Source organism: Carassius auratus, chromosome 30 (assembly GCF_003368295.1).
Source record: "Carassius auratus strain Wakin chromosome 30, ASM336829v1, whole genome shotgun sequence".
NCBI lineage: Eukaryota > Metazoa > Chordata > Actinopteri > Cypriniformes > Cyprinidae > Carassius > Carassius auratus.
The window spans coordinates 897,715-925,321 of NC_039272.1; the positions used below are offsets into that span (position 1 = coordinate 897,715).

A 27,607-nucleotide genomic window follows, 5' to 3' on the forward strand; every position below is an offset into this window, starting at 1 on the left:
CTTGAGAGATGAAGCCAAAACATGAACATGCTTTCATTAGTTATGAAAACAGCCAATAGCCACTGTTCTTTATATAAAGGTACTATTTTGATTAAAAATATCAAATCCAATTATAACTCACTGTCTTAAAACCATAAATCAATACTTTATGTAGATTAAAATGTATACACAACTGTTCAGAAGGGTTGGATAATTTTTCTAATGTTGTAAAAAAGAACATCTATGTTCACCAAGGCTATATTTATTTGGTAAAATACAGTATAATACAGAACACAGTAAAAACGGTAATACTGTAAAAAAATAAAAATAAATAATATATATAAAAACTTATATAGTTTAATTTTTCTATTTGAATTTTCAGCGGCCAATATTCCCATTATTTAGTTGTGCTTCTTGAATATTTGGCTTTTATTTCCCAGTATTTTGATTATTTGAATTTTCAAAAGAATATATATATATATATTTTTTTTATATAAAGATATTAAAATTATTAATTTGCAATTAAATAAAAAAAATTAAAACTGCAATTTCTTCAAATATTTTTAAAGACCGCCAACTTTTTAACAGTAATGTTATGTATATAACACTTAAAGGAAAACATCAAATATATCAATATATTGTTTAGTATTTTAATGGGTTTAGATGTTTGTTTTAAATGAATTCATGTAAGTTTTACACACATGTCTCAACAATCAGTGCTGAATTTGACCAAATATGAGTGTTCTGATGAAGTATGAGGCAAAAATCCCATAAGTGGATGCATTGTTCGGCTTCTTACTTGATTAACCGTGATTCAGTGCTGTCTGAACTGTGTGTAAACCAAATCCAGGACAACCACATTATTTTATACCTTCAGTGCTTCATGCACACCTACAGCCGACAGTCTGCGGTTTATGTTCCTGTACCTGCAGCGGAGCAGGTCTCTGTATGTGGAGCGCAGGTCCCGGTTGAAGAAAGCATAAATGAAGGGGTTCATAAGCGAGTTGGCATATCCAAACCACAGCAGCGTCCTCTCCAGCCAAATAGGTATGCAACTACACTTGACCCCGCATATAAATGGTCTCGCTGTAGAGAGAATAAAAAATGGCAGCCAACAAGTACCAAAAACTCCAACTATCACACCCAATGTCGTAGCTGCTTTCTGCTCTCGCTTAAAGATGGAGATATTGTGTCGCTCGCGGCTGAGAAAGCGTGAAAGAGCAGCGCACTCCTCGGCCACGCCAGGCGTGTGTTGGGGTTTTAGGCCTTGCATCCTGAGAGCATCGCTGGCGACGGTTTCCAGACGATCCCGACGGGAGAAGTTGGTGAAACGATGCTTGGCGCAGCTTTTTCCTGGCGGCCTTGAAGATCTTGTAGTACATGCAGAGCATGACAATCATGGGGATGTAGAAGGCCACGGCGGTGGAGTAGATGGTGTAGCCGAAGTCCTGACTGATTAGACAAACGCCAGCTGTGTTAATGTTCTTGGCCCAGCCACAGAACGGCGGCAGGGTGATCGAGGCCGACACGAGCCACACACCAAAGATCATCTTTGCCATCAGCTGGCCGTTTTGTCGAGCAGGGTAAGTCAAAGGGCGGGTGATGCCAAGATACCTGCAATCAAACAAATAGCTATAAGACATTTTGATAAGATTGTGAATTAGAGTAAAGCTGAGGTTTACGATTCCGGAATACTAGCATTGCCAAATGAATTTGCTAAATCATTCTCACGACTCTCCCACTGTGGTTGTCTTTAACTAAAACAATTATATTAACTGAAATAAAGCTGAAAATCAAACAAATATTAAAGGGATAGTTCATCCAATGAAATGAAAATCTGATGTTTATCTGCTTACCCGTAGGGCATCCAAGATGACTTTAGTTCTTCAGTAGAACACAAACCAAGATTTTTAAGACAAACCATTGCAATCTATCACTCTTATAATGTACCATAAGTGGATGGGAATCACGGCTAAAACATAGATTAAAACATACACAAACAAAACCAAATTAAACCATGCGGCTCGTGACAATACACTGATGTGTAAAGACACAAAACGATTGGTCTGTGCAAGAAACTTAAAAGTATTTACAGTATATAATTTTTTTTTTACCTCTGATGGACTAAAAGGAGCATTGACACTCTACAATCTCGAAGTGTAAATTGTCCACTTGAGAGATAGGTGGCGGTAATGCACATATAAGTCTGTGATCTGCCATAAAGCAAGAAGAAGAAGAAGACACCTCACACACCTGCTGATGAGAACACACACAAGAGGACGTGCTCAGGAGAGTTTGAACAGTTAGGACATTGCGTGAATCAGAGGTAAAAAAATTATATAAATACTATACAGTTTCTTGCACAGACTGATCATTTTGTGTCTTTAGACATCAATGTACACTGTTGGGAACGTTACTTTAAAAAAGTAATTAGTTATAGTTACTCACTACTTGTTCCAAAAAGTAACCGAGTTAGTAACTGATTTACTCTATAATAAAAGTAACTTGTTACCAAGGAAAGTAACTTTTTGCGTTACTGTAAAAAAAAAAAAAAAAAAAAAAAAAAAAAGTTGCTATACGTCAATTATTTTTTTAAGCAGTTTTCACAAGTCAGTTGAAATGAGTAGAACAGACAGCTGTTCGTACATAACTTTCGATATGCATTGCACATCAACAGACAGCAAGAGTTTTATCCTGCACTTCAAGTATTATCTTTGTAAGAAAAGTGTTTTTGGCCACTAGCTTTGTAGATGCGTGTGTCACACATTACATGCACGTTCTTGTCTTTGACCACAATGAATTTGAAGTAGTGCTTATATCTCCACCTTGAAAATGCCAACTTTTCATCGGATTGCTCCTGACTCATTTCTGCTGCTGCGAATCTCTGCTGTTGCGTATGTGTGGGTGTTTATGTGTGTGTGTGTGTTTGGGGCCGCTGGCGTGTGTGCCTGCATGTGTGTAAAAACACTCGCTCTGATTGGCTACCATGAAACACATGACTCTGCCTTAGCCAATCATAATCGCTTATTTCGTTATTAACCCACCTGCTCACTCGCTGTGTGAGCCAGGGGTGCGTTCGGTTTGCATAGTTTATTAAATCAATGCATAGTAACGCACCGCATTTAACGGTCAGTGTAACGTTAACGGCGTTGTAACAACAGGAAAAGTAATTAGTTAGATTACCGCGTTACTGAAAAAATGACTTTGTTACCTAACGCCGTTCTTTTAAACGCCGTTATTCCAAACACTGTCAATGTATCATCACAAGCTGCAGGGTTTAATTTGGTTTTGTTTGTGTATGTTTTTTGTTTTTTTTATTGTATATTTTAGCCTTGACTCCCATCCACCTCCATTATAAGATTGATAGACTGCAGCGGGTTTGACTTAAAAATCTTGGTTTGTGTTTACTGAAGAAATAAAGTCACCAACATCTTGGATGCCCTGGGGGTAAGCAGATAAACATCACTTTTTCATTTTGTTGGGTGAACTATACTTTTAAATTCATATTTGCCTTGGCAACTAACTGAAATAAGTTCAACAATTACTAACCAACATAAAACAAAAAAAGAATAGTATACAATATACAATAGTATAGCTGTTATATTCCAAAAAATCAATTCAACGTTAATCTTTTTCTTCAACACAGCTTTCAAACCTCAATCTGTTTGCATGTTTATTCAATATGCCACATTAAAACATGTCAGACCAGGTTTGACATCAATGATGCCAAATTTACATTCATTCATGTGAGTTGTTTATCTGAATGTGATGCAGAAAATTTACATACCATTGAAATTTGATTGTAATGAAAAAAGAAGGTCATTGACTAACAACTTAAACTTTCATTTCAACATCTCTTTTTGTATTCAACAGAAGCTGGTTTGGAACAACATGATGGTAACTAAACAATGACAACATTTTTAACTTTAACAATTAAAGAACCACTTCAGGTTCCCCAAAGAACCTTTCGTGAAACAGTTATTATAAGAACCTTTTTTTTTTCATAGTGTGAAGAACTAGTCTAAACAACCTTCTTCCATTATATAGAAGCTTGTACTGCCATTATGTAGACTACTGCAGATGCATGAACTTGCCTCAAGCTTGTTATTCTACAATTCTGCTCAATAAAACGATAGGTGGTACTCCACAAGATAATTGAGAGGCAGATCAGATTGAAGCAAGACATTGAGCATTTTAAAGAAATTAGGTTCACATCAGGGGCATACTACAAGCACGATGAGAGGGCGGCACAAATTGTGTTTGTCTGAGCAGTTCTTGTCTGAACCCATCAGCACCCACTTGAGCCGAGTTGATGAGCAGAAACGGTGGACTTGAGAAAAATGCATGAAACAAAAAGAGATCAATTATACTATTGCCACTTCTACCGCTGAGGAAATTGACCTTGATCCCGCCATTGCATCTGTTGTGGTTAAAGAACCACATTTAAAGAGACGATTACAACTCTTGAAGGATTGATGAATGATTCTCAATGCCATGACCCCTGCCCCCAGGAGCCACTTATGCAAGAACGTGCGTACCGTAAAGATCTAAATTTAATCTCTGTGCAGTTTTCACTATCGCTGGGGTCATACTGAAACCAACGAAGCAAAACAGAGCTACACACAGTATTAGTCCAGATATGATACGGGATATGGCAAAAGATGACCATGTGCACATCATTTAGAAGACGCTTTTATTTAAAGTGACGAAAGTGATTTATAACCAAACATTAATCAGTTAAATAAAAAAGTTCCATAATGTCAAATGCAGGTATGTGCTTTTTGATTCACTAAAATAACCAATTCATTAGACTCAATTGTTCCTGTGGAGTCTAATTCATGAACAGTTCCTTTTAGTCAATCTAGTGAAAATAAATCAAGTCTTTTCGATAAGTTACTGTAGTTTGATTCAATAATAAACTACTCTTTTGAGAAAAATCCTTTTAATGAATCATTCAAAAAAGCCAAACTGAATCAGTCACTAAATGAAGGATTCATCACATCCAGGAATGGAATATTTTCTTTTATTACACAGCTCTATGGAATATTCTTGTTGGTCAATTGTGGCATTCAGCTGGCAGATATTTCCTTGTATTCACCATTGTCCATGACAAAGCTATGTATCGTAATGAACAGAAAATCTAAATAATGTAATACATTTCACTAAATAAATGAATCTCTTCATTTCCCATGTAGTCTCATTTTTACAATTTTACGTGCATTTCCTATGCAACAAATATGTGAACACTGTCCAAACCTAAACACAGATTTAAATGACACTACGAGTTCGTTAGTGCTAAAGTCCAGATACTATCTTTGACATTTTGCCCTGTGGTTTTATATGATGTGTTTGACATTACTCCTCACTACACAAGTACTGTAAATTAAACCAGTGATATGACAGAGTAAAGACATGTATGACGTTGAAATAAAATTCCTGGAGCGCTATATCCTTCATATGCAGTGACAGCTCCAGCATACAGATCTGATTCCCCATGGAACCAGCTCTGGCTCAGGCCCCATCAGCTGCATGAAGTAAATGATTCCAACTTCCCTTTAAGCAGCTTAGCTGTCAAACACACATTGGTTTACGATTCCCAGAGGTAGAGGTCCATGGGTCATGTAAATAACATAGCCATTATTTATGTAATAATGCTGAGGGCAAAGGGGATTCCAAGGCTAGAATAATTTTAATCATGTTTCTAGGTCATATGGAAAATGCAGTTTGACCTTTTCATGTAATCCTTTGAACAACATGTTCAATTTTCCACGTCAAAATGAAAATAAAAAAGGCTTGTGAAAGACCTATGAGGTCCACTGAAGGAGCAAGTAAGTCTAGAAGAGGATCAGGCTATATGGATCTCATGTGAATATACATTAAACACATGTTTGTTAACTGGGTCATTGATTTCTTTAGGTGCAAATAATTCACCTAAACATGAAAATGTGCTAAAAAAGAACTCGAACCCATGCTACCCAACCCAGATTGCAATATCTCTGAAGACCAGATCAAGTCCACACCTGACATCTTCATGTGGCCCACATACCGCAAGAATGATGCCACTTGGGTAGTCCCTTCATGTTTGCCAGGTTTGGGCCACAAGCAAGCCAAATTAATGCCTAAAGTTGGCCATGAATAAACCAAATAAAGCAGAACTGGCCCAAATCTGGGCCACATTGATTTGAATTCTGGCCCAGATCCAACACTTTGCTCCGGCTCACATACTGTGTTGAATGATAGCATTTTGGTGGTCCACTCGTGTTTGCAAAATCTGCCATAGGTAGGCCATCCATGAAATCCATCCATGGTGTGTGTCCATGACATCCATGAAAATAAATAAACTAAACCAGAACTGGCCCAATCTGGGCAACAATGATTTTAATTCTGGCCCAGATCCGATCCAGATCTAACACATTGATCCAGCCCACATACTGGCATTTGGGTGGCCACAAGCAAGCCAGACGAAGGCCGCATGTCAGCAATGACAAAAAAAAAAAAAAAACTATTAATAATTAAAGAAGAACTTGTCCAAATCTGAGTCACATTTTAATTCGGGCCCTGGAAACTATGTTCCATCAGCACTGGCGCCCCCCAGGGATATGTTCTCTCCCCGCTGCTCTTCTCCCTGTATACCAACGTCTGTACCCCTACTGACCCCTCTGTAAAACTCCTTAAGTTCACAGACGACACCACACTTATCAGCCTCATTCTGGACTGTGACGAGTCTGCTTACAGACAAGAGGTTGAGCGGCTGTCTTAACAACCTGGAACTGAACATGCTCAAAACAGGTGAATCATTGGTACAACCCTACCTAGTCTCCAAGAACCGTACTCATCCAAAGTGAGCAACTGTCTGGCAAAATCTTTCAGGACCTCTCACACTATGCAATCTTTCTCTTCAAACTTTTCCCGTCTGGTCAGCGCTACAGAGCTCTGAGCACCAAAACAGGCAGATCGTAGAAAAAGCTTCTACCCTCAGGCCATCTATCTCACAGACAGTTAAATGATCCCCCTACTGTGCAATAAAACATGTGAAATACCCACTACCCATACTTATATTTATTACACATAAGTTATTGATTTAACCTACATCTCGGATATAGTCTGTGGATATTTACGCATTATCTACTTTTTTATTTTTGGCTTAACTATTCCTTTAATGTGGTAAAAGCTTAGTGCACTGTTGCCAGTTTTTGGCAGTGCTGAAAGAATCTGAACTCATCAACTTTGCATCAAACCTTTTTCAGCTTGCGTTATTTTAAATCACATCCATTTAAATTACATCTATGCTTTTGACTTTTCAAAAGCATCTACTGTAAATGTCAATTTGATATAGTAGTAATCAGTGGAGCCGCTGGAGAAAGTACCCTAAAAATAGCCATGATAGATGTGTTATTTTATGTTAATATATAATCATGTCATCATTATATATTTTTAGATATTAATGAATGTCTGGTGAAGAGTGCTAGTGCTTCTAGAAAATTCCTGACTCTTCTTTTTACTCTGATTTTGTTTGTCTTGGGGCCTATTGTGTGGTCTTGGATGGATGGTAAGACAGGGTTAATGAAGAGGATGTTTCAGTTCCACCATAATTAAGTGATCTCAATGTTTTCTGAATCTTTTTAGGGCTCGTTTTTAAAAGCACCATTCGTCTTTTTGTGTCTGGGACAGCAGACGGTGAAATATTCAAAATATGAAAGTCAATACTGCTTTTAGACGAACCAAACACAATGCCCAAAAAAGAGAGTTGAATAAAAGAAAATCTCCTTCGCAGCTCTTTAAAAGCACTTGAAAATGTGCTGTCATACATAACATACTGAGAAATATTGATAAAAATAAGTTTTGATAGATATATTTATCAAGCTATTTGCCGTTTCTCTTGATTCTCTTATAATATTAAGCCAGCACTTACAGTATAGTTTATTGTAAAGTCTCCCTTTGAGATAGAAAGAGTAAAGTCCAGGCTAGAGTGGTTGAGAAACTGGGTTAATGGAGGACGAGACATGACAGAGAAATGCACACAGGTCTGTCTCTGAATGAACTGATGAAGAGTGACATACAGAGGACGGAAAGCAATGAAGCAAAGTCTTTTAGAGCAGCCACTGCGCCTTCATCTTCCTCCTCCTCTCTTCTTCACACAAACTCACTTTAAATGCCACTTTTAATGCATGGTATTGTGCTTTTTTAAACAAATTAATGAGATGCACTTGCACTGTGCACATGCATGATGCATTCCGTGCCAAATACACAGCGACTGCACTATATATAAGGAGAGAGGATCTCTGCTTTTGCTTACTTATATATATATATTCCACTATAGGAAGTGAGAATTGTCCGATCTGACAGCTCGTTTTTGACATCTGAGCCTTTAGCCGCATACTCCCGTCTACATTCAACACCAGTCTTTTGGCATCTCAAACGAGTCTAAAAGCTGAGGATTGCAGAGGCTTGATGGAAGACGGCCCCACCGCTCGTTCTGGTGTTTCAAGGATAAAAATAAATAAAATAAATCTACAGCAATGTTTTTCTTAAGATACTCTCTCTCACACTCTCTATGAATTCATCCTCTCGCTGTACAACATCGCTAAAGTATTTCATGACATTTGTATTCTTTCTGTTTATCCCAGTCTTTCTTCCTCATTCTCCCACTGTGTATTCTTCAGTAATTTATATACAAATCCAAGGAGCTTTAGTGCCATGTTTGGTTTCTGTCCAGGCTACAGCTAGTATCTTTTTTTAGGTCAGGGACAAAACCTGTGGCTATTTTCAGATTATAAATAAGGCGGACAATATTTATTTGAATACAAGATTCTTTCCATTTGAGCCCACTGTCTCCACTTTAGTTTTTATTTTTGTATTATCACAGCATATTTATATCACATAGAATATATAAATATATATAAATACTGAAAGTGAGACACTTTCAGTTTTAAATGAAGGAACTTTAAATTGCAGCTTACATTGCATTTATGTCTTCTCTAGAAATCAAACTCATGGCCTTGGTTTATTTTCCTTGACAGGAAAAATATAACTTGCCCTAAAGACTTGCCTTGTACATGCATTTTTGCAAACTGTGAGTTTTGGCTGTTTTTACAAACACGACAAATCCTGTGGCTATTTTCAGATTATAAATAAGGAGGACAATATTTATCTGAATACAAGTAGATTATTTCCATGTAGCCTAAATCCAACTTCTCCACTTGAGTTTATATTTTTGTATTAATGCAGCAGATTAATTTCACATAGAAAGTCTATTTATAGCCGAATATTTTATTATTATTTTTTTTTAAATGAATACTTTTATTCAGCATGGGTGAATTAAACTGATCAATAGTTAAGTAAAGACACCTAAAATTATTTAAAACAAAGTGCATTTATAATAAATTCAAAATATTTATTTTTCAAATAAATGTTGTTGTTGCATGTCACAGAATTTTTTTTTTCCATAAATAAAATATTTTATTTTGTGATAATATATCAGAATATTGTTATGTACTTACTGTATTTTTTTTTTTTACTTCTGATTGCAGATTTGACAAATTTGAGACGGTCTGTTGATTCGTTGACATTTCGTGTCAGTGATATAACTGGATTAAAATAAGATTTACTTCAGTTTAATCCCATGCTGTCTGAGACAAACCGAATATAAAGAGATCTCTATTTTTTAAAAGCATCCTTAAGGGAAGCTGTTGCTGTTTTTTGTAATGGACACAGTTGGCAAACACTGCCAGATTCAATTACTGCTTGTACACACCGTTAACTGGCTTCATATTGTCTCTCGCTGAACATGTACATAACCTTAGGCTTAAAAGAAATAGAGCTGTAATTTTAGAGGAATCTAAGCACTTGTGATGGACTTTGTTTCTTGGCGAACATTCATCAAATGAATAAAAAGAAACGCCGTTGTAGGACAGCTGCCTAAAGTGAATTTGAAACCTTTTAGTGACAATGACCCGGGTTTGAACTCATCAACAGATTGACCCTTTCCACAACGCTTGACATTTTAAAGAGTGAGTATTATCGGAGTAGAGTGAAGCTGTATTTAAGCGGTAGGATATATCAGAGGCTTCACGTGTTTCGTGAACTCATTATGGACGTCTTCTGAGAGGAGCACGATTCTAGCGTCGATTACAGAGAAAAGAGTTTCCAATCTTCTCTCGGTCTATGCTGTTTGTCAACTTGATTTTGTTGTTGCTGTGAAAGGAATTTAGTTCTTTCATACAGAACTGTCTGAACACCTCACTGGGTTACGCTTCAGTTCAAGGCCGATTAACTTTTTCATTATCTACATTTATAATTGTCAACTTCATTTGTATACATTTAATCAGTTATGCATTACTGAGGGAATTTATGTCACATTGTTGGCAAGAAAAGTCAAGAAAACTTTTCGTTTTAATTAGACTGTTACCTTATTGCATTATAGATGTTCACACACACACACACACACACACACATTTGTATGGTTTATGAGGACTCTACATAGGCGTAATGGTTTTTATACTGTACAAACCGTATTTTCTATCACTCTACTCCTAAACATGCCCATCACAGGAAACTTTGTGTGTTTTTTAGATTTTTTTTATTTATTATGAATGATTAATAAATCTTTTGAATTATGGGGACACTGACAATGTCCTCATAAATCACCTTGTCCTTGTAATACCTATGTCATACCCATGTAGTTATACAAATTTGTGTCCTCATAAACAACAGAAACACACACACACAGACACACACACACACACACGCACATATACTGTAAAGAATATCCGTGTAATGTACGGTAAAAAAACGGCATCTGGGGTTGACAGAATTCTACCGTAAAAATGTGGGTGTTACGGCTTTACCTTAAATTTACAGTTAAATACCGTATTTTCATAGAAAGCCACGTGATGGACCAAATCACATCACAAGCAAAAAATAAATAATTTACAACATTATATGTAACATACAACCCTAATAAACATAACAGATAAGAAAAAAAAATAAGAAGAAACATATTTATTTCAAAGAAAAAACATAAAATTCAAACAAAATTTGAAATGCAACGCAGAGAATTCTGGGAAAGCCAGTTTACAGTTAACCATTTTTTACCGTTAAAATCACAAAGGCAGCTGGGGTTGACAGAATTCTACCGTAAAAATGTGGGTGTTACGGCTTTACCTTAAATTTACAGTTAAATACCGTATTTTCATAGAAAGTCAAGTGATGGACCAGAGCCCATCACAAGCAAAAATTTAAATTAACAACATTATATGTAACATACAACCCTAATAAACATAACAGATTAGAAAAAAAAAATAAGAAGAAACATATTTATTTCAAAGAAAAAACATCAAATTCAAACTAAATTTGAAATGCAATGCAAAAAATTCTGGGAACGGCAGTTTACCGTTAATTTTTTTTTTACCGTTAAAATTACAGTAATATTTTACAGTGTACATATAAACATATACAGTAAAAATATAACTTGCCCTAAAGACTGGCAATGTACGAACCTTTTTGCAAACTTTGAGTTTGGGCTGTTTTTACAAACTAATAGATGAATCTAAATCAGTAGCTTTGGATAAAAGTGTCTGCTTAATGAACAAATGCAAATGTACTGACAGCTACAGATGCTGCAAACACAGCTCAAGATGTATTGAACCCCGAATATTACATTAAAACACACAACAAGGAAGAATATGTCACATCTGCATTGCCAAATTTGTTCTTTTGTGACAGTATCTAAAAAAAAAAAAAAAAAAAACACTCGCATTTCGGCGGTCCTTGGGGGAAAGTCATGAAAACAAAAATGGCATGAAATAAATCAGCACTCCAGTGCCGTCTGCAGCTATATTTATACAGCTCTATTTAGATTTATTATTGTCTTCATAAGCCCAACCCAAACAGCCCCAACCCCCATTTCATTCTGCAACGAGGATTCAGGGGTAATTGCTCTCTAAATATGTCAGATGACACATGCTCTACTGAGTTTATTAGCGACAAACACCAGTAGCTCCTCATTTATTAGGATAATTAACTGAACAAATTTCCTTAGTGCTGCTAATATGCACACAAGCAGCAGCTGTCATCCTAAACGTTGAGTGCTGTTCCAGACAGACAATGAACGCATAATACATCTGTATTACAAAATAGCACGCTTTAATACACATAAAGACATGATACACTGATGATATCATGGATGCACTGTGACTCAGAATATATTTAAACACTCAAGCCATGCTCAAAAACAAATTAATTTAGTCTTTAAAATAACTAATTTGCATTATATAACAAGAGGCAACAGCAAATAAGTTTTATGCCTCATTGCTGTGAATTATTTGATTAAAGATCACATCAAGACATTATATATCAATGCTATTATGGATGTGCAATAAATATTTCGGGACACAAAATACATTTGAGCATGCTTAAAATAACAAATTAATTTCTAAGTGATAGATTGCATTATATAATGAAACATAAAACCAAGAGGCAACAGAAAACAATCACAAAAGTGTGCTTAAATGCAATTTGGTTTGTTTTTAACTGTATAATATGATGTTATACATGCATGTTTAAGTGAAGTGTGATATACTTATTTCAATGATAAATCCCAAACACGCAGGCTTTAGTTTAGTTTAAATACACTGAATTATCCTAATTTGGAATAGAAATGGTTGAACAAACATTTGGACAATCAGATGTCCCTGAAGCATGCAGAGTATGACTAAACAAACACTTAAACTGCTTTCCTGAGCAACTAAACTAAACTGACATAAATATGGTTTCAAGGAGGTTCAGTTTATCAGAGGAACAATTCCATTCAACAACCCTGAGGTCTTTGTTAAGGCAGCAAGTTATAATTAAATTGTGTCAGAAAAGGGTTCACCCACATATACACATGATACAAAAATGCATCAAGTAGGGACAATGCTTCATAGATATTTCCCTCCCTGAAAAATAGAAATGAGTGTGAATTTGATCTGGATGCAGACTGTATGATCATTGTTGCTGGTTTTATAGAGCTGTTGCTCCAGCTCTTGACACACATGATTGTTGTTCAGCTTTGGCCATGTTTAAGGCCCTTAAAACCTGAGTAGCTGGATTCCTGACACAAATACTAACCAGAAAAAAAAGTGTTAAAAAAGTGTTAAAACTGAAAAAAAGAGGCCTATAGATACCATAGAAGGATAGAAGAAACTGCTTTTGTTTTTGTCTTAATTGTATTGCATGTGTGTAAAACAAAAATGCAATAAATGTTACATTTTAAAATAAAATGTACAAATATTTTCAGGTCAGTAAGATTTTTTTTTTTTTTAAATAATGTCAAACACTGTAATATTGAATATATTGTTTTCTAATTTCATATATTCTCACATTTTCAGCATCATTCCTCCAGTCTTCAGTGTCACATGATCTTCAAAAATCATGATGATTTGCTGCTCGAGATTAATTTCTAATTATTATCCATGTTGAAAACAGCTGTGCTGCTTAATATTTTTATAGTGTTTTTTTTAACATATATATAAAGTTCAAGAGAACAGCATTTGTTTAAAATCTAAATCTTTAATCGTTACTGACTCTTAATGCAGTATTTTATGCATTAATGGATAAAGTCTTAATTTCTTAAAAAAAAAAAAAAAATAGATAAAACATTTGAACCGTAGTATTAACATCAACAACTCATAACAATTGTTCAAGACTCACAGTGCAAACTATTTTGGACCCAACAGGAAACCCACTGCCTCTTTGTGAGCAAAGGCACAGAAGGTGTTATTTACAGACATAGTAAAGTAAAGCATTAAAACCAGCCCATTTATTTCTGAAGGTCATATAGAGAGTGGGGAAAAATAGACTTAATTCGCATTTATAAGCAGGCTTCTAATGAAGAGTATCTAATGAATCTGTCGTATTAAAATCTTAAAACTAAACACTTTATTATTGTAACTGCTTTGATGAAAGCACTTGATGGTGGCATGTCACCTACACATCACATAAGAGATTCACAATCTCATGCATGTCTGAAAGATGTGCTTCTTTTCTTTATTTGTTTGCATTGTGTTGCTGAATCCAAAAAATACTAGTTAAATGACCATAGTGCAAGTATCTAATACTGTTTTTATAGCTGCACTTACCAGCCATGGTGAAATCGATACACTATATAAACTTAGTGTCTTTTAATGACATCCATTATCATTAAATAAATGATTAAATGTGGTTTACATGACGGATTACTGCAATTGATCATTCATTTCCAGAGGGAGCCGATACTTCATTCATTACTAACATCTGTGTGCACGTCTGCTGGAGGGATTATGATATATTGATTAATCTCTTCTCTTGTTATTTAGCATTCATAGACTGTAAATGCACAACACTGCTGTTAACGCAGCAAGTTATAATTAAATTGTATCAGTAAAAGATTCACCCACATATACACATGATAAAAATAAATGCATCAGGGAGGGACAATGCTTCATGAAATGAGTGTGAATTTGCTGGTTTTATAGAGGTGTTGCTCCAGCTCTTGACACACATGATTGTTGTTCAGCTTTGGCCATGTTTAGGGCCCTTAAAACCTGAGAAGCAGGATTTCTGACACAAATACTAACCAGAAAAAAAGTGTTAAAAAAAGGGTTAATAAAAAGTGTTAAACTGATAAGAAGAGGCCTATAGATACCATAGATACTGCTTTTGTTTTTGTCTTAATTGTACTGCGTGTGTGTAAAACAAGAGTCCCAAAAGACAATTTCTAGAGACAAAAATGCAATAAATGATACATTTAAAAATAAATCTAAAAATATTTTAGGGTCATTAAGATAAAAAAAAAAAAAAAATCTTATGCTCATCAATAATGCATTTATTTGATCAAAAATAATGTCAAAAACTGTAATACTGAATATATTGTTTTTTCTTATTTAATATATTCTAACATGTGATGCACAGCTGTATTTTCAGCATCATTCCTCCAGTCTTCAGTGTCACATGATCATTGTAAATGCACAACACTGCTTGACTTTGGGATTTTAAAGCTATTTATAAATTCCCCTTTTCGATTCCGTATTTACCAAATATCTGTTTTTATCCATTAACTTCTCCATTTCATTTCCTGAGTGAAGCCACCTTTTCTTTTTTAGCCTCAGGTGCATCAGCAGCATGGTTTATTCACTTTGGAAGGCCAAGTCAATATCTAGTTGTTTCCCTTGTTCTACGAAACTCTGAAGCATATAGATTTGATTTGTTTTGCTCCCCCTGTTTGCTTTTTTGTTTGTTTGCTCGCGTTTTGATATTTCAGAAAAATAATTTGCTTCCCATTGGTATGACTTACGTGACTTTCATGTGGTATTATATCGATAAGACATTTTTGGGAAACAGTTTACCCCAAAAATGAAGATTTGCTCACCAACGGATGCTCTGTAGTGAATGGGTGCCGTCAGAATAAGATCTGATAAAAACATCACAATAATCCACGTGTAATCCAGCATTGCATACAGGTAAAATTATGATGCAGTGTCCGATTTGCATGTGTAATAAGTTTCTTTATAAAGCCAATGTTGGGAGGGCCACATATTCCTCCTCCTATTTCCTCTGCTGATTTATTTAGCTATCACTTCATCTAATGTTGTCCTGTAAGATAATGAACAATCAAATTTACAAAACAGCACTCTACCAAGTCTTGGCCAAACATGCAAGTATCACAGACAACCACCATGGTTTGTTTTTATGTGAAGCATGAACATCTGTTGCTAATGCATGTGAGCAAACATGACCTTTGTGCTTTTTAATGGCAACTGTTCATGGTGTCAGTGCGACCGGAAAGGATTATTACTGTTTGATGCAATGTCTATGACCAGCATCTGTGCAGTGTTTGTTCTTACCAAATTCTGACTCCTCGCACAGCATGTAAAAAAGCCACTTTTCTCTCGTTTTGTTATCAAATCATTAGCAAATTGAAAGATTTCAGTAAAGAAAAGAAATGCAATGACATTCATTTTTTCGATTTCACCATAGTACAAACTTGTTGCACACTGTAGGATCCGTAGGTTTAAACTAATTAAGTACAATTACAATAAAAACAAGTATGTCATTATATTACAGAGATTATGTGGGGAAGGGGGGGACTGTAGCAACATTATGCAATGTTCTATGTTTATGCGTTCCTGTATTTGCACCAGATCTCTAGCCTAAGCACTTGACTTGCATCCTTAGCAACCCATCTGTTTAATTGCTATTTAAACATTATGTGGTCCTTATGAGTGAGTCATTTGGCAGGAAAGTGTCAAGAATGTAAATAAAAGTATAAAAACAAAATTTGCTAGTTTATGTAATCAGAGATTATATAATGTTGAGTATATGCATACACAAGCATGCACATTTACCCTCTGTGCTAACACATCTGATCATGCCACTGTATGTAAATACAGATTTAGGTTTCACTCATGCATCCCATAATGTGCCCTTTACATGTCTCAAATATAATTGCAACATTTTTTTTCTTGAACTGTGGTGTCTTCTGTATATATAGACTACCATTTCACAGTTTGGGGTCAGTATTAATATATTTTTTAAGTTAAATAATTTCTACTAGTCGGTATTCAATTTATCAAAAGTTACAGTAATGACTTACAGTAAAAAACTATTTAAAATAAATACTGTACTTTTAAACTTTCTAAAAATATATTTTAAAAAATCATAAAATTATTACAAAAATATATTATACAATTAAATATTAAGCAGCACATTATTTTCAACATTAATAAGAAGAAGGTTTTTTTTATTAAGCACTGAATCAGGATATTATAATTACTTCAAAAGTGTCATATGTCACTGGAGACTGGAGTAATGATGGTGAAAATACAGCTTTGCATCACAGAACTAAATTGCTTTTTAAAATATATTACCATAAAAAAATATTTAAAAATCTAATAATTTTTCACAATATTATTATTAATTTAATTTAATTTTTTTTTACAAATAAATGCAGCCTCGGTAAGCATAAAAACTTCTAAAAACCATAAAAATATGTGATATACTGTATATATCATGGTACTATATGATTATTTAATGATCAGTGATGACCACAGACATTACACTGCACTCAAGATGCCATTTTTGAAAGATTATAAAGGATTATAATGAAAGATGAAAAAAGGTATTGTGGCTACTGTCCAAAAACACCCTGATTCTTTTAGTTATTAACCACTTATTGACCACTTATTTGCTATTGACCTCACAACAAACCACTTGGGGGGAAAAAACTATTTATTTTTATTTATTTTCTTATTCAGTGGACATCTATTCCAGTTCTATTTCATGATTATTTGTTCTCATTTCCCCATATTTTAGTCATTTATTCTGAGCTTTTGCACATCAGATTGAAGACATTAATATCAAGAACCAGTCCGCATACATTTTATGACCTTCCCAGCTGAAGAAAAACCAGCACAGATGGAAAACATGAAATCTGTTATGAGAAGAATAAACCTATTGTTGTGGAGATTCGTGCAGCACAAGTGGCATGAATACATTTTTATTTATGTTTTATTTTGTACCAGTCCATAACTGAAGCAGATTAAATTTAAAACAAATCAGTTTCCAATGTATCGCATTTCCTTGACATTTAAATCCTACAATAAGATGCATAAAAATATATCTTATTTACAAAATATATCGTTTAGGATTTTCAATTGTAATTTAAAAAAATATTCCATGAATTAATATTCAAATTATACAGTAATTAAATGATGAGCCAAACACTTTTGATGAAATTGTTATTATTAAAGTGGACAATAATGGTTTTAATGACCATTATTGCCTTTATTGCACAAAGGGTTTCTAATGAAAATATTATCTGTATTTAACTATTTTCTCATGAAATATATAGTTGTCTTTATATGTTAGATAGGGTTTCTAATGGACTTTATATGAGGGCAATTATATCTTTCTCCAGAGATGTAAATTTCCTTATTAAAATAACTATGTCATTTCAGGTATGTGTTAAAGGGGAAAGGGAAAATTATTAAATTGATATATTAAATAAAAAAATGGAGCAAGCATCTCTAGAGTATAACATGAAATCCAGAGTTGACTTTTTCAAGTACAAATCGATTAGGTCGAATCTATATATAGCTCTCTCACCTAATTAAGCAATGTTTTAATAAATGACGTTTTTGGCTGAATGTTTCTGTTATTTTCTAATTTCAGATGCTATCAGCATGTGATGAAAACCGACTTAAAAAGAAGAAACTCTTCATTTTTGCTTGTTCTAACAATTAATGAAGCTGAAGTTTCCACTGTGATGTGCAATAATATTGCTAAATCAATTCATATGTAATTCAGCACATCTGCAACGTGACTGAAAGTCTCGTCTCAGACAAGCACAAATAATGGCTTTTGTGATGGTTAATGCCTCGTATAACTTGTGAGAGATCACAGTTTATTGATCCGTCTCAAATCATTTTAATCGAGATAAAGCGGTGGGCCAGTGTGTGAAAACTAAGGCTTCACAACGATTTTCAGCTGCCAAAAAATGAATGTAATCAAAATGCACTTACTGAACTTTTAATGGAGTTCAGACATGAAACGTGACATGAACAATATGAAGATGTTTCTTTAGGTGATCACGTCACTTAAAACTCATTGTTACAGAAATGCAGTACTTGCGAAAAATCTAACTTCTATAAATATAAGCATTTTTCCTTTAGCACTGTTCATAATTTGAACAGAAACATAAATACATAGAAGATAAATAGAGTTGGTTTTGAATTCACGTCGACTTACATTTAAAAATTTAAAGCATTTATTCAGTAAATGTGGAAATATAATGAATAACAAAATAAAATAATAGTTTTTAAACAAAACCACCAAATTATTTATAAACTTTATACAAATTTAAAAAAATGGATAGGTGACATATTAATCAAACAAGTATTCTTCCTTATTATTGGTTGTGCAAATGTGCCTCTGCTTGCAGAGAACTGTAATAAAAGTTTTGACTATCTAATAAAGATTTGAATATCCAAAACAGATCTTTACACAGAGGTTGTTAGCATGATTCCCAAGTAAGGTAATAAAGTCATGGCCACCGAGTATAAGCCCATTATATATTCACCTCATATGGACCAAGATATCTGGTGATGAACAAGCTTATAACCAGCTCAAAATATCTTCTTAATTTCAGACTGAAGCAATAGTTTGCCGTTTTAACATCTACTGCAACGGAACATGCATCTTTTTGCAAAATTAATTCAAATGAAATTATATGACTACCGTTTCAAAGCACAATACAAAACTGCGATGTTCATTCATTCCTCTGACGCTCTTTAATCAGCTGCGCTAAATCCGGAAGCGCGAATAGGTACTTTCCGGCTCCCCGCCAAAATAAAAGCCTGCTGACTTTAAGTTTGAATATGATGTAAACGCTTTTGTTTATTTATTTTTAGACGCTTTTTCCAAAGCGACTTAAAATTGGGGAATACAAAATGCGATTCTTCTTAAAGAGGCAAACAAACAAAGTGGTAGAAAATATTAGCATTTTATTTTTAGTTTATTTACTGTAAAATAAATGCATTTGTATTTAATACTAGGATTTCTTTTTATTTGTAATAATATTATTGCACACTATTATTTAGTTTATTTACTGTTATTTAATACAAAAAACTAAATAAATAAAGTGTAATACTATTATAACTATTATTAATTCATTTTTTTATAGTTGCATTTGATGGGTCACGCTATTTTGTGTTAGGACCCAACCAAAACCAAATCTCCAGGTTCTCCGAGTACCAGGCTGAAAAAATTATATGCACCCCTGATTATACCTTATTATATTACTAGATGTAGTCGCTTGTATGGTGAACAAGATGGTGAACTAGCTTACAGTATAATTAGAAAAACATTTATTACAGAAAATTACTTGTTTCATTGCTCATTTGGTAACATACAGTAATGAACTTTACAATGGAAGTGCACTGAGGAACGCATCAGAGGATTCAAAAACAGAAACCTGTGCTTGTGTGTTTGTGATATATATATATATATATATATTAAACTTTTTTTTTATGTGACGTCATGATTTGATAAAAACAAAGGCTTATTATTGTATGTTCCTGTGACATTTCATTAATTGTATACCTTTTAAATTCACTCAGCAGTATTTTGGTACTTGCTACATTTTATCTTTCCCCTTTCCTTTTGTTCTTTTCATGGCTTTTGAAAACTTGCATCTGATGTTTCTCTAAGTTGCTTCGGGTACCAAGCTTCATTGCATGAATTAAATGCTTTCTCTGAATCTTTAAAGTCTGTCCACGAGCGATCGTACATGTGTGGATATATCTGTGGCAGCTCAGCTATTCGACACGGTGTATTTATGTTGCTAGTGACTTGGAGATGTTGTTCTCTTGCCGCCTGCCTTCCGCTGAATGAGAAACATCAAAGAAGGTGGAGTTTTCAGCAAAAACGTCATTTTTGGTTTGAACTAACTTTGGCCTGAATTTGTTTGAAATAACATTAAATCAGTTTGTTCTTGTCAGTTACGTTTGAAGAATATTTTTTAAATCCTTTTTTTATATTTTGTTGTTTTTGATTGCTTCCATTGTCCTCGTTTGTAAGTCGCTTTGGATAAAAGCGTCTGCTAAATGACTAAATGTAAATCTAAATGTAAGTATACCGGGCCTTAAAGGTTTCCTGTAATGAATCCATGTGTTTTTGTAAGAAAAAGATCTATATTTTAATCATTAAACACTTTTCTCTCACTTCTGCTGACTGTCATATACGGATGTGCCTTTTCCTTTAACATCTACTGCTGAAACGTCCTGTAGAGTTAACTCTATAAACTTCATCCGTCCTCTTGGGAAAAGGCCAATAAAGCATATTAAGCTTGTCATCATTCTGGTTAGAGCATCTCATGCAAGATGATCCCCAATCATTTAGGGGATTCGAGCATGTTTTCTTGAGCAGTACTCTTAAGTGGTTATGTAAAATATTAGTATGAGAAAAATCACAGTAACTGTTTCTCCTGTTCTTTCTGCTTTTGCATGCACAAGGGGAAATCAGTTGCACTTTGGTTGACACTGACTGGTGGATCTCAGGTGGGTTTTGCCTCCACCGAGCTGGTCATAAGAGCAGAAACAGCATCACATGCCACTAACACTCGAGAAGAGACCCGAGACCTGAGGCTAGTTCCTGGACCACTGGGAAAACCTGCTTTTTTAACCTGAACTACATCTGTGTCCGTTTTCATTTTTAATTCTAGCAGACATCCAGACCATATGCATCTCATTTGCAATTTAAATGCAAATCTGTCCCTTCCCATCTCCCCCGTCTAACATATACGAGGTCTTTTTTTTAGTTCTTGCACAACGGACAGAGTTACTACTCACGCTGGAGTTTAACTATTAATGTCACTCGCTTGAATAATTGATATCACAATTTATTAATCTCAACAGGAGCACCAGACCTGAAGTGACCAAGTAAAATAGAGATAATGTGGGTATGTATGTGGCTTTGACAATTTAACAAGGATAGTACAAGGAGACTGAAGTCCTAAACTTGCTACATTTACAGAAGGGCTGAAAACTGTTTATACTTTTTATAAAACACTTTATAGTTCCAAAGAATAAATGTGCAGGCACATTATCATAAAACTAAACAGAGAAGTGAAACATAAAAACACAATTTGCGTCAGCCTTCTCTAGAAATGTTGATGATTAACTAGTTAAAAAAAAAAAAAAGTAAAAAAAAAACACACTTGAACAGTAAAACATTTAATATATTATTTATCTTCACGTGAGAACTTGTATATTTGACTCATTACAATATTTTTATAACAATTATATAATCAGATTAAATGATCCAGATTACTTATAATCAATTACAACCCAGCGCTACATGTATGTGTTTGTATATACACACAAAAATATAATAAAACCAGCAATACTGTCAAATGTTATTTAAAAACTGAATAAAAAGTTGAAAATAAGATAGTATTGTGAATGCATTCAGTGTATTGAAGCAAAAGCGTGCTACTTGTATTTTTGATGTATCCTCTTTAATAATGCAACAAATCTGATACTTGATTTTTGAAGTGCCATGCATTCACATTATCATATTTCATGAACATCACCCAGTCACACGTCATGAAAAAAGACAAAACCACTAAAGGCAAGCCTCCAAACATTAGCTGAAAAGCTAACACTTCTGGTCTGGCAGTACATTTTGTTTTGTTTTTTTGAATGGACGTCAATGGAGGAAAGGCTTCACTACGCTGAATAAACAGCTTTTTAGAGAAAACGGCTTATCATTTAATGAACCAACAGCTCATCTGCTAATCTTCAACATGTTTTACACTAAACAATACTTTTGGATTAAACTGTTTTTAGAAAAACGCAAATTTAAAAAATGCATTGCATTCACTTAAACTAGAACGAGATGTTTCATCACTGTCACTTCACCCTGAGATGAAACTACAATATGCACATAAATAAGAGTCAGGTCTACGTCTCAGTAAGACGGATGAAGAGCTTGAGCTCACTCATGGATACTTAATAGAGTATCTGTGGGTTGTGTGCGAGGGTGATTTGTCTTTTCCATTGAAGAAATAATGATGATGTATTTAACGAGATAATACCGAGCCCATTAGAGAAACCTTCACTCTCTGTTTATGATTGTCGATTTCTTTTTCTCACACTCCCAGAGCTCTCAATGCATGTTTATCTATTGCTAGATTAAAGTAAGTAGACTTTAGGGAATGTTTATAGATATATTTATGCGTGACATTTTGAGTGCAATGATGAATCATGTCCAGTAAGCACAGATGTGTGTTGATTTATTTGATTTAATGTTGATTTTAAAATCAGGGATAAACACTTGTGATCTTATCAGCCTGAAATTACTCAATTTGTCAAACATCTGCCTCCTTTTCCCTCAACTCCAGCTAATTTCTCTTACTGTTAAAGGTCTTTCCTCGCTTTGGACTGTGATTGTCCAGTGCACAGACAGTCCAGACGCTTCTTCTGTTGGAAACACCTCAAGATTTTGACAACATAGTAAATGGTCCTTAAAGATGACCTCACTTTGAAGACAAATGAGGATAAGGCAGTAGTAGCAAGGTATTTGCACATGCATTATTGAAATTATCTATGTGCACTGAATCAAAGGTCATGCATTTGTCAAAAGTAGGATACTTGAACACTGAGTTCCTGTTAAGGAGATATCCTTCACTGCTGGCTTCGGTAAAATTAATTTAAGAGCATAAAAAAGAGCCTTAAAAGATTCTTAAAAAGCCATGGTGGTGTTTTTATAAAATTATGCAACATATGCTTTTAAAATCAGCATAACAGCAAAACTGAGTTGAAACCGTTGTGCTACTAATGTCATTAAATAAAAAAATATTTTTTTAACACTACACCTGTCTTCCATGGTTCGGACTTCGGACTTAGATATCCCTGGTTCACACTATGAAAAAAAAAGAGGCCTGAAAGTATCTTAATGCTAATAAATATATTCATATACAATGTCATTCAGAGGGCATGTGTATCCAGGTACATGTCCTAATTAAATACTAGATCCGTTTTAAATTAATAGCCAATCAGTGTGAAGACTGGGTAATCTCATCACGAAACGGCAGCTGCACAATCATCATTTAATAAATCCAGAGCAGACGGATCACACCGCTTCATTCTCAAGAACTAGAGAAGCACTAAGCAATCCTTCCCAGCCTTCCTCAAACCACTTCTCATAACCTTTTTATTTTTTTAAATGGATCGAGCATCATAGGAGACTGGGTTTGTATATATTCCTGAAAACCCCTCAAGTGCTTGTTGAAAGAATACGAGACTGCTATATAAATGTGTCTACTAAGCGAGAGCAGACGTAATGTGCTGGGGAAAAAAAATAAGGAAAAATGTGTCCCGTGAGTATCAAAAGCATTCTTTAAAAAATAAATTAAAAGAAGGTCAGAATGAAGAGACAGAGGAGCGCTGTAACACATTTGTTCAATGCCACTCTGACATATAGATCGATGGCTGACTGAATGAACGGGTTCGATCACATAACACTTTATTATAGCCATATGTGAACGTGAAAACTGCACAATCAATACAGTGGACCTCGCTCCAGCAGCTGAACCACAGGAAGGACACTAGCTCCTCAGACGTGTCAAACTAAATCAGGGTCTCTCAGCGCCCCCCTCGTGATGTCACTCGAGGTGTGTTGACCCTGTTCTCCGTCTGGAGCATGGACAGTACACTCAGTTGTCAGTCTTAATTTCTGCTGTACGGTGGACACGTCCAGAGAGTCGTCTTGACATTCGAGTGAAGGAAGATGCCAGAGCAGTTTAGTACTGTCTGATGCTTAATTAACAGAGGAGTCGTATTAAATGAGCAACAATATGGAGCAGTTATGATTGGATGGATATCTGACGTGACGTGTGCAGCGAACAGCCAAACAGCATTTTTACTATATGACTATATGTGACCCTGGAGCACAAAAACAGTCTTTAGTCGCAAGAGAATTTTTGTAGCAATGGCAAAAAAAAAAAAAAAAAAACCCAAAAATTATTGATTTTTTTATGCCAAAAATCATTAGGATATTAAGTAAAGATCATGTTCCATGAAGATATTTTGTACATTTCCTACCGTGAATATATCAAAACTAAATTTTTGATTAGTAATATGCATTGATAAGAACCTCATTTGAATTTTTTTTTTTTTTTTATTTATTTGCACTCTCAGATTCCAGATTTTCAAATAGTTGTATCTCGGCCAAATACTGTCCTCCTAACAAACCACACATCAATGGAAACCTGATTTATTCAGCTTTCAGATGATGTATAAATCTCAATTTCCTCTAAAATTGAATTCTTTATTAGCCTACACTTTCCTGTGCACAAAAAAAAAACTGTGATTTGTGGAGTCCATGCAGCTCGATAAATAAATAAATGTTTTATGTTTAAAAAAAAAACTGATACTAAACGGGTTGTAGATTTAAATCCCAAGTACCATGTGTTGCATCCATCATAAACCATCACCACTGTGTTCAAGACCCTCGGGTTCCTCCACGAGGATTGTTCTTGGACCAAAGTCACTTTGTATTAAAGCTTCACCTTAACGACTTGATAAGAAGAAGCTACTCACCTGTCCACACTGATCACGCACAGAGTCATGATGGATGCAGTGCAGCACATCACATCCATGCCGATGAAGATGTTACAAAAGACCTCTCCAAAAAGCCACTTTCCTCCCGTGAGGTCCGTCACGATCACGAACGGCATCACCACGATAGCCACGGAGAGATCCGCCACGGCCAGAGACACCAGCAGATAGTTGGACGGCTGTCGGAGCTTCTTCACGACGCACACCGCGATCACCACCAGCATATTCCCAATCACCGTCACGGTGGTGATGATGGCCAGCATCATTCCGATGACGATCTTCTCCGACGCGGTGAAATCGAGCAGCTGCTCCCCGCAGGATGTGTTCCACATGGCCACTGAGATGTTGTAGAAGGAGTGTGAGGAACCATTGAGAACTTCCGACGCGAGCTCAGGGCGAGAGAACGAGAAGAAATCCAGCGAGCGCGATGAGTTGAACATCATCCCTGCGCCTGATGATGATGATGATGATGAAGAGCTCGCCAAGAGTGCGCTCCGCGCGCCAAACGCATGCTGAAGCGAGCGCAGATCCACGGTGTCTTCGGGCTCTCCGACACAAAAAAGGCAAGTTGTGCGGAAACAGCAGATTGAGACTTAAACAACCGTGAAGAAGGAGGACAATCCCCAGGGTTTGGGAGTATAACGCGCGCGTTTGGAGAAGCTGTGCCTGACTTGATGGGATGATGACAGCTCGGAAGCGCGTGAGAATTGCGCACTCTAGTAGGTTAAACGCGTAAGTTTCTCATCAAAGGGAAGTGGTCTCAGCTCCACCTACATTGAGATGTTTTCTGTCTTCTATTTTGGAGGAAGCGCATCTCTCAGTTTATGTCTCAGGCACTGGTTCCTTTACGGTTTCTGTAGTTTTATGCCTGGTTGCGTAACAACATAGATAACATTTTATATAGCATCGCACAATGCTATATTTTTGGACATGTTAGAATTAGGACAGTGAAAACAAAATGATTTTCCTATACAATCTCACAGATGTCATCACTGTTTTGAGAAAACACGCATGGCCCACAAGCACCGTTTACAGCAACTTTTTAAATAAAACCTAAAATATTAATTTTATGCATACATTATAAACAAACATTAATTATAATACTTTATCACCATCTTCGTGATAATTATGTTAATATTAATAATAATAATAATAATATGAACCCCGTTTTTAAATTCATCAGGAAACTTGTTTTGCATATTAGAGTAGGACTAGCTGACGTCGGACTAGGGGCGGGGTTTTGAACAGAGGGCGGGGTTTTGGAGATTGAGTGGGTGGTGTATTAATTCAAAGGCTGAAATTTCTTATGCAAACTTTTATTTTAACCTTGTTTTTTTAAATGTTTTAGGTTCAGACTCTGAAAGGGCCGATTCATGACAGAAAAGCCGTAAAGCCAGGCTGCTTCAGGGGAAGTTGTCCATGATGTAACTGTACTGTAAGTCACTTTGGATAAACCGCCAGCTGAAAATGCTTATAATTTCAGACTTTTACAGAACACCACGCAGAGCTCTAAGAGAACAAAAGCCATGAAAATTTGAACAATCGAAACCAATCAGCTGACAGCTACGGAAACAGTGCTTGAACAAAACAACAAAAAAAAAGACATCCTGTACTGAAAAGTGAATGGTGAGCACTCAGCCTCGTGGAGTTAAGTGGCATGAAAAATGAATCTGTACTGAAGCGGAGAACTGCACAGAGCAGGACAGCATGTTCCCGGGCCAATGTGGTCAAAGCGGCTATCATCACCATCATCTTCATTGTCATTGTCCAACAGATGGGGCATGTCACCCCCAGGGCCTTATGTTAGTATCTGAATGCATCATTTTTTTTCTAATTTTATAAAGTTATGAATTAAAGCTACAGGATTAGATTTTTGGACTGAAGTAACATTCCTGCATTGAATGTAGAGGAGACAGTTTTTTCATCGGAACAGATTTGGAGAAATGTAGCATTCCATCACTTGCTCACCAATGAATCCTTTGTAGTGAATGGGTGCCGTCAGAATAAGAGTCCAAACTGCTAATAAAAACATCACAATTACCCACACAACTCCAAGATTCTGACCAAAATAACAGTCCACAATCCATAATACGGTTGTCTTCACACATCAAATTTTCACAGATAAATTTGTTCGGATGAGTAAACTTTTACACTTAGGGAAGCAGTGTTATGGTATTATTACAAATACCCAGCTTTTTTCACTTCACAAGATGTTAAATTATGAACTAGGGCGTGTGGAAAATTGTGTTTTCATCAGCTGTTTGGACTCTCATTCTGACGGCACCCATTCACTAGTGAGCAAGTGATAGCTTTATTTCTCCAAATCTGTTCTGATGAAGCAACAAACTCATCATCATGGATTGTCTCAAGGGGATATTTTCATTCTGTCATCATTTACTCACTCAAAACATATTTTCAGTGTGGAAAAAACAATAACAATTGAAGTCAATGGGAACCGAAACACTTTTGGGAGGACTGTCCTTTTAAACTAA

At 35.4% G+C, this 27,607-nt stretch overlaps 1 pseudogene across 1 annotated transcript; it reads right to left on the reverse strand.

Annotated features, from left to right (window-relative positions):
- Positions 1-556: 556 nt before the first annotated feature.
- On the reverse strand, positions 557-25,852 carry LOC113048762 (5-hydroxytryptamine receptor 7-like; annotated as a pseudogene). The gene is made up of 2 exons (XR_003276534.1): positions 25,098-25,852; positions 557-1,593 (listed from the first exon to the last, which is right to left on the reverse strand). The product of XR_003276534.1 is annotated as a 5-hydroxytryptamine receptor 7-like (transcript).
- Between the last annotated feature and the right edge of the window lie 1,755 nt (positions 25,853-27,607).